The sequence below is a fragment of the Procambarus clarkii genome, chromosome 42 (genome assembly GCF_040958095.1).
Source record: "Procambarus clarkii isolate CNS0578487 chromosome 42, FALCON_Pclarkii_2.0, whole genome shotgun sequence".
Taxonomy (NCBI): Eukaryota; Metazoa; Arthropoda; class Malacostraca; order Decapoda; family Cambaridae; genus Procambarus; species Procambarus clarkii.
In genome coordinates this window covers 24,288,997-24,296,197 of record NC_091191.1, presented here as the reverse complement: position 1 = coordinate 24,296,197, position 7,201 = coordinate 24,288,997, and the positions used below count along the sequence as shown (strand labels likewise).

General features: G+C 35.4%; 1 long non-coding RNA gene across 1 annotated transcript; it reads right to left on the bottom strand.

Annotated features, from left to right (window-relative positions):
- Positions 1-877: 877 nt before the first annotated feature.
- Positions 878-6,321, bottom strand: LOC138373391 (uncharacterized). Its single transcript, XR_011231169.1, has 4 exons — positions 6,258-6,321; positions 5,081-5,158; positions 2,008-2,114; positions 878-1,021 (listed from the first exon to the last, which is right to left on the bottom strand). It is a non-coding gene; the product is annotated as an uncharacterized lncRNA (long non-coding RNA).
- Between the last annotated feature and the right edge of the window lie 880 nt (positions 6,322-7,201).

The window sequence follows — 7,201 nt, the reverse complement described above, 5'->3', positions numbered from 1 at the left end:
CATCTCTTTCTAGGCGTTTAACGATGCATAAACAACAGGGCTCCATTAAGGAACATATAATCTCTTCCCATAACCAAACCATCGCCAGAGAAATCCTAGTAAACAACACAGAAATCATCGATAGATACAACGATAGCAGGCGGCTTGACGTTTGCGAGGCACTACACATCAAGAAGTCAACACCAGCAATCAACAGCCAATTATTGCACAACTATATTCTACCCACCTCAAGACTCCGCTCCAATATAGAAGCATCAAGAAATATGGACCAATAGGCTTTCTACAAACACTTCTATTCAATATCCATTGTTTCGTGTTCTGTCTTGTGTTGATACTTTTAATACCCTATTAATATCCTCTAATGCCACATCATCCTTCCCACCTCACTCAAATGTAATGCCACATCACCCTTCCCACCTCACTCAAATGTAGATATAAAATCAGGGAAACGCAAGTTCTAATCAGTTGTGTATTTGTGAAGTCTTTGAAAATGTAATAAGTTTTACGAAACGCGCCCGTGTCGCGTCAGACTAGAAATAAAAATGAATTTTGGAGAAGTGATTTTTGATTTACCTCCAACAGTGAAGCATAATGTACGAAAGATTGAGAAAATTCGTGTTAGAATTATTAATCTTACTTTTTCGGTCATATTTAATAAAATATAAATATATATATATATATAAATATATATATATATAAATATATATATATAAATATAAATATATATATATAAATATAAATATATATATAAATATAAATATATATATAAATATATATATATATATATATATATATAAATATATATATATATATATAGGTTATATATATATATATATATATATATATATATATATATTTTATTAATGATATATATACATATATTCACACAGAAACAAAGATTCTTCTATATAGACATTAGAGAAGATTCAGCGGTATGCCATGCACCAGGCTCTCCGCTATTTTCATTATTCGTCATATCCGACTCTGCTATGTGATGCACATGTATTCTTGCTTCACCACCCTGTAATGAAATATTGTTTGTTACTAATTGTTTTCAATAATACATTATTTTATTATATAATATTTAATTTATTAATTAAAAACCCTTTCCATATTATAGAAAAAAACTAAAACAAGAATCTATATAAAACTATAGAATAGAATAGACTAATAGAATAGAATATATATATCATATATATATTTATATAAATAAATATATATATATATAAATATATGTATATATATTTATATATATATATATTATTATATCCTGTATTATTCCTGTATTATTCCATTATAACCAGTAGGCAGTCTACTGTATTTTATCAAACCGTTATTAGTATAATAGATCTCGTAATAATTTTGCAAAAATAATGGCATTTACTATTTTTAAAAGATTATTAGCAAATTTACAGAAATGGTGCATTCGGAAGACAAAACCGTGGTAGACATGGTTGGAACAAGTTAGGTGAGAGGGTGGTGGAGGCCAAAACCATAATCATAATCATCTGTATCAAACCTTATTACAGGTAAAACCAGTAGGCAGTCTACTGTATTTTATCAAACCGTTATTAGTATAATAGATCTCGTAATAATTTTGCAAAAATAATGGCATTTACTATTTTTAAAAGATTATTAGCAAATTTACAGAAATGGTGCATTCGGAAGACAAAACCAATTTTTCACTTTTGACAATTGAGCACCTGCTACATCCAGATTCTAGGGAGGAAAGGAAGGACGATCTTACTGGATCCCATAGCCTCTCCGAGGCACAAACCAGGCTTTTACATAACCCCCCCCCCCCTGCACCCGAGCTTTTTAAAATAGTAAATGCCATTATTTTTGCAAAATTATTACGAGATCTATTATACTAATAACGGTAAATAAATAATAAATAGTAAATAAATCAAAATCAGTTACATTATTTTATCTTATTCATAGCATAAATGTTCTCGAAGATTACTAAAAAGAAATTGAATTAGACTACAGCAAATTGGCAAACTTTACCTTGTATCTGTTTCCACCGAGTTTGTTTGGGGCGTTCTTCAACATATCAGCAATACTTGTCTCAACATCTCTTTCAGTTGCATTAGTGTGGGTGTTGATACAGGCTTCTGGAAATTTATAAGAATTAATTAATATATATAATTATAATTCACTTTGCTATTCCCCATTCCACAGTCCTCTCGTCCTTCCCACTTCCCTGTCCCCACATCATCCCCACTATTCCCACTTCCCTGTCCCATCGTCCTCCTTACCATTTTCCCCTCCCCTGTCCTTCTTCCTCCCCCACCATCTCCCATTCACCTGTCCCTTTGTCCTCCCCAGCATTCCCCTGTCCCCACCATCCCCAACTCCCCAGTCCCCTCATCCTCCCCACCATTACCCTCTCCTCTGTCCCCTCGTCTTCCCCACCATACCCCCCTCTCGTCCTCCCCACCATTCCAAACTACCTCATCCGATGCATTCTATAATGGTCTGATGCTTCCATCAGAAAATTGGGAACATCAAATGATCTGATATTCCCATCACTGAAAAATAAGAACAGCTAAAAAAATGAAATGAAAAAAATAAAAAAATAAACTATACTCATGAAATGAACAGTATGGTAAACAACACAGCTCAATTTCAATGCAATGTCACACAAAATTATTAAATCGAAATGAAAATAAATTGAAATCTATGAAAATTCAAATTATCAATACAATCGGAAATATTGAAATAATATCGCAACATAATATAGTGTGGGTTGCTCTTACGTGCAACAGACGGTGCTGTTTTTCAAAAAAGGCATGGTTTTACCTGTCACAAGTGTGGCATCTATACTTATACTCACGAAATGAACGGTATGGTAAACAACATAGCTCAATTGCAATGCAATGTCACAATAACATTTAATAACAATAATAACAATAACATTTAAATATACTTTAAGATATAATCTAGAAGAAAATAAGAACATTGAAACGGTTCATGAACTCGATTTCAATAAAGGACACTATGGGGAACTTTGAAAAACAGTTAATGAGTATAATTAGACAGACTTGTTGCTAGGCAGAGGAGTAAATAATGAGATATATGGCAAATTTTGCAAAATATACGGCACACAAACATTCATACCCAAACAAAGCAAAATGCTAGGTAAGAACAAAGCAGTTGGCCCGTAGGGGAAAGGAGATACCCACAAGACTGGAATACAAGTCATTAACAAGCACACAAGTACTACACTACACAACAACCGCACTACTACCAGAACTGGACGAATCACTACCAAAACAACACATTGCACATCACTACCAAAACAACACAACACAACACAAGCATTGGCAAAGAATTATAGACCAGTTGCACTAACATCCCACATAATAAAATTATTTGAGAGTGATCAGGAGTCAGATTACTAGTTTTATAGAGACCAATGACCTCCACAATCCAGGCCAACAAGGATTTAGAGCAGTTTCTATGATCGAGCCACTGAGATCTATAAAGAATTCTGATCAAGAAAGAGATCTAGGGGTGGTTTTAGATAGAAAACTATAACCTGAGGATCATATTAAGAACATTCTGCGAGGGGCCTATGCTACACTTTTTAACTTTAGAATTGCTTTTAAATACATAGGTCAAAAAGTTTTAAAAGTTTTTTAAACCTCTCGTGTATCATGAGTGTGTTAAAGCATCAGATGGTGCATTCAGATGATGAATATTACCTAGTTCCTTCATCTGGGAAGAATGAACACATATTGGTGCATTCGGATGATAAAAACTAACTACTGTAGTTTAATTGATCAACAGACTGTATATCATATGCAGACTGTATGTGGATCTGCGGGCCACTCCAAACAACAGCCTGGTGGACCAAGCTCCACCAGGGCTAAAGCACAAAGTGATATAGATGTGATAGAGAAACTAGGTCAAATGGAGGAGTAGGTCTGTATATTAAACAGCACCTGACGTGCACAGAGCTACTAAACTCAATGTGGTGGTAGAGTGGTGGGGGGGGGGGGGGGGGGAAACATTGCAGAAAAAAACAAAAATACAATTTGGTCAACAAAACAGCATTGTTTAAAATAGAAGACATGGGTTGACATTTTGGGGGTAAGGTAGGTTACATTGAGTTAATTAGTTAGTACTTAGTTTTTATCTTAAACTGGTTGGGAGAGGTACAGTGTTGCTGTGCTGGTGAAAGAACACCTAAAGGTAAATTAAATAATGATTGCGAATCCACAAGAAGTTGACATAATAGCGCTAGAGATCTGCAATCAGGATGATAAACTTTCCTTAAAGAATTTGACAAACACTTGCTGATAGGACATGAAGTAAATGAAATGTATGTCAAGTTTTGTGAAATATATGATAAAAGCACAACAAAATTTGTACCAAAGGAGAGATGCAGAACTAGGAAAAGGGGTTTGTTCAACAGAAATTGCGAGAGGGCCTGAGACCCAAACACACACAAATGGAATCAATATATAGCAAGAGGCCAAACCCCCAAACATACAAGCGATGCAAAGATGCGAGAAACAGCAGCAGCATTAAGGAGAGGGACTTAAGGACCATAAATAAAGTGTGAAAATAAACTCGAGTAAATTTTTTTAACTACTCTCGACAGTGAAGAAAAACAAATATTCAGACGATTTGTGTTAGAATCATTAATCTTACACTTTCGGTCATATTCAACAACACAAATACATACACACACATTCCTGTTGCTGTAGCAAGTGAAGAATTACACACACAGATCACAATAACGTGATGCATCAAATGAACAAATCCACAAGGGCCGTGACGAGGATTCGAACCTGCGTCTGGGAGCATCCCAGACACTGCCTTAATCGACTGAGCTACAACAGGGTAAAAGGGTTGAAACCGAAGTTCTACTGAACTTACTGGATCCCATAGCCTCTCCGAGGCACAAACCAGGCTTTTACACAACCCCCCCCCCCCCACCTGCACCCGAGCTTTTTAAAATAGTAAATGCCACTATTTTTGCAAAATTATTACGAGATCTATTATTCTAGAGAATAATGCATATAAATGCATATATGCATATAAATACAAAAGTAAATGTAAATAATTTTACCTTGCACCTAGATCCACCAAGCCTGTATGGCGCGCGTTTCAGTACTTCGGAAATCTAGAACTATCTTGAATCTCTAATCTGCAATGAAACAATACATATTATTGCACTTACCAAAACATGGATGAATGTAGAAAATACAGAACTATTAGCTGAATATCAAATAAATGGATTTAATCTATTTCACACAGATAGATATATTAGATATTATATTATATTCCTTTCCTCCCTAGAATCTGGATGTAGCAGGTGCTCAATTGTCAAAAGTGAAAAATTTGGTTTATTTAACATACACGCCATAGACCGGCTTGGGAAAAAAAGTTCGTAAAACCCAGGGGCCATAGACCGGCTTGGGAAAAAAAGTTCGTAAAACCCAGGGGCCATAGACCGGCTATGAAAGAAAATTTGAGAAAACCCTGGGGCCATAGAACGGCTATTTAATCCCCTTGAACGGACCTGTGCATGGACCACTGAGGCATAAAAAAAAACACGGGCCATAGACCGGCTTGGGAAAAAGAAGTTCGTAAAACCCTGGGGCCATAGAACGGCTATTTAATCCCCTTGAACGGACATGTGCATGGACCACTGAGGCATCGAAAAAAAACATGGGCCATAGACCGGCTTGGGAAAAAAAGCTAGGTTAGGCTAGGTAAAAAAGAAAGGAGCTAGGTTAGACTATGTATGTTTAAATCTCTGATTTAAACAGAGCCAGTGTTCAGTCAAATAACTGAATTTATCAAATCTTATCCTTGTATAATATACAAGCTGATGTGAGATCCCTGTCTACAGGTGGACTGGAACTATTATCAACTAATCCATACATCCCACCTGTCCCTTACAGCCCACAATCTATCATTAGGAAAACCATGTGAGAAATCTTTAAGGAATTCTGATAAAGAAAGAGATCTAGGGGTGGTTCTAAATAGAAAACTATCACCTGAGGACCACATAAAGAACATTGTGTGAGGAGCCTATGCCATGCATTCCAACTTCAACAGCATGTTGTGGGGTGCCGATATTGTGTGCCATCACATGTAAACCAACCAAGCCCACAAATACGTCAACATGGACCAGCATTACACCGTCTAACATACTCTGTCAGATGTAACAACTAAATTTGTGAATTCAAGACCTAATCTATTGCATAACACAGTGTTAGTACGAGAAAAACATTACTTACATTCGAAGCCGTGTTTTAAAATGGCGGCGGTCTTGTTGTACTGACGCTCCAAACTGTGTGTTCGTTTGCGTATGATGAACGTGTGACAATTTACTACAACAATTATTTAATTATTCTTTTTCTTTATTTTACTATTTTTAGGGTACATGAAATTTCCAACTTATTTGCACACAATAATATAATTGCATTGTCATAACCTTTATATATTACGGAAAATACGATGACATGAACGAAGTCAAAGTGAAGTTGAAGTCAAAGTCATTCGCCGAACGTATTAGTCATTTTTTTTCTCCCAAACGATAGGGGATAACAAATCCACCTAGCATATAAGTGTACAGTAAAGTCAATTTTATTCAGGAAAGTACATACATAGTTGATTTACAAACATAATGTTGGATTTATAGATAGAGCTAGTGCATACAATACCTAAAGCCAATATAGTAGGCATATAGCATTTCAGGCAACCGGGCAGTATATATGGACCCCTTACTCAAATCTCTGAATATGTTAGATATTAAGTCCCTGCACATACTCTCATGTGTATTTTATATATATAAAACGCTGCACTGTAATGTCAATCCTGACCCTAAAAGCTTCCTAGAAGGTTGTAACAGATCCCATGAGCACCACACCAGAAACAAATACCTATTTGATATTCCAAGAGTACGACTTAGTCAAACTAGAAATGCTTTACAAATCAAGGGACCTCGAATGTGGAATGACCTTCCCAATTATGTTAAAAACTGTACCTCTCCCAACCAGTTTAAGATAAATAAACATAAATTTATAAGTTAAGAAAAATTCCACAAATCAACAACCCTGTTACTGACCCAGTATTTACCCAAGTCTTTCCTAAATCTAAACTTATCCAATTTATACCCATTGTTTCGTGTTCTATCGTGTGTTGACAATTTTAATAACCTATTAATATCCCCTTTGTTATA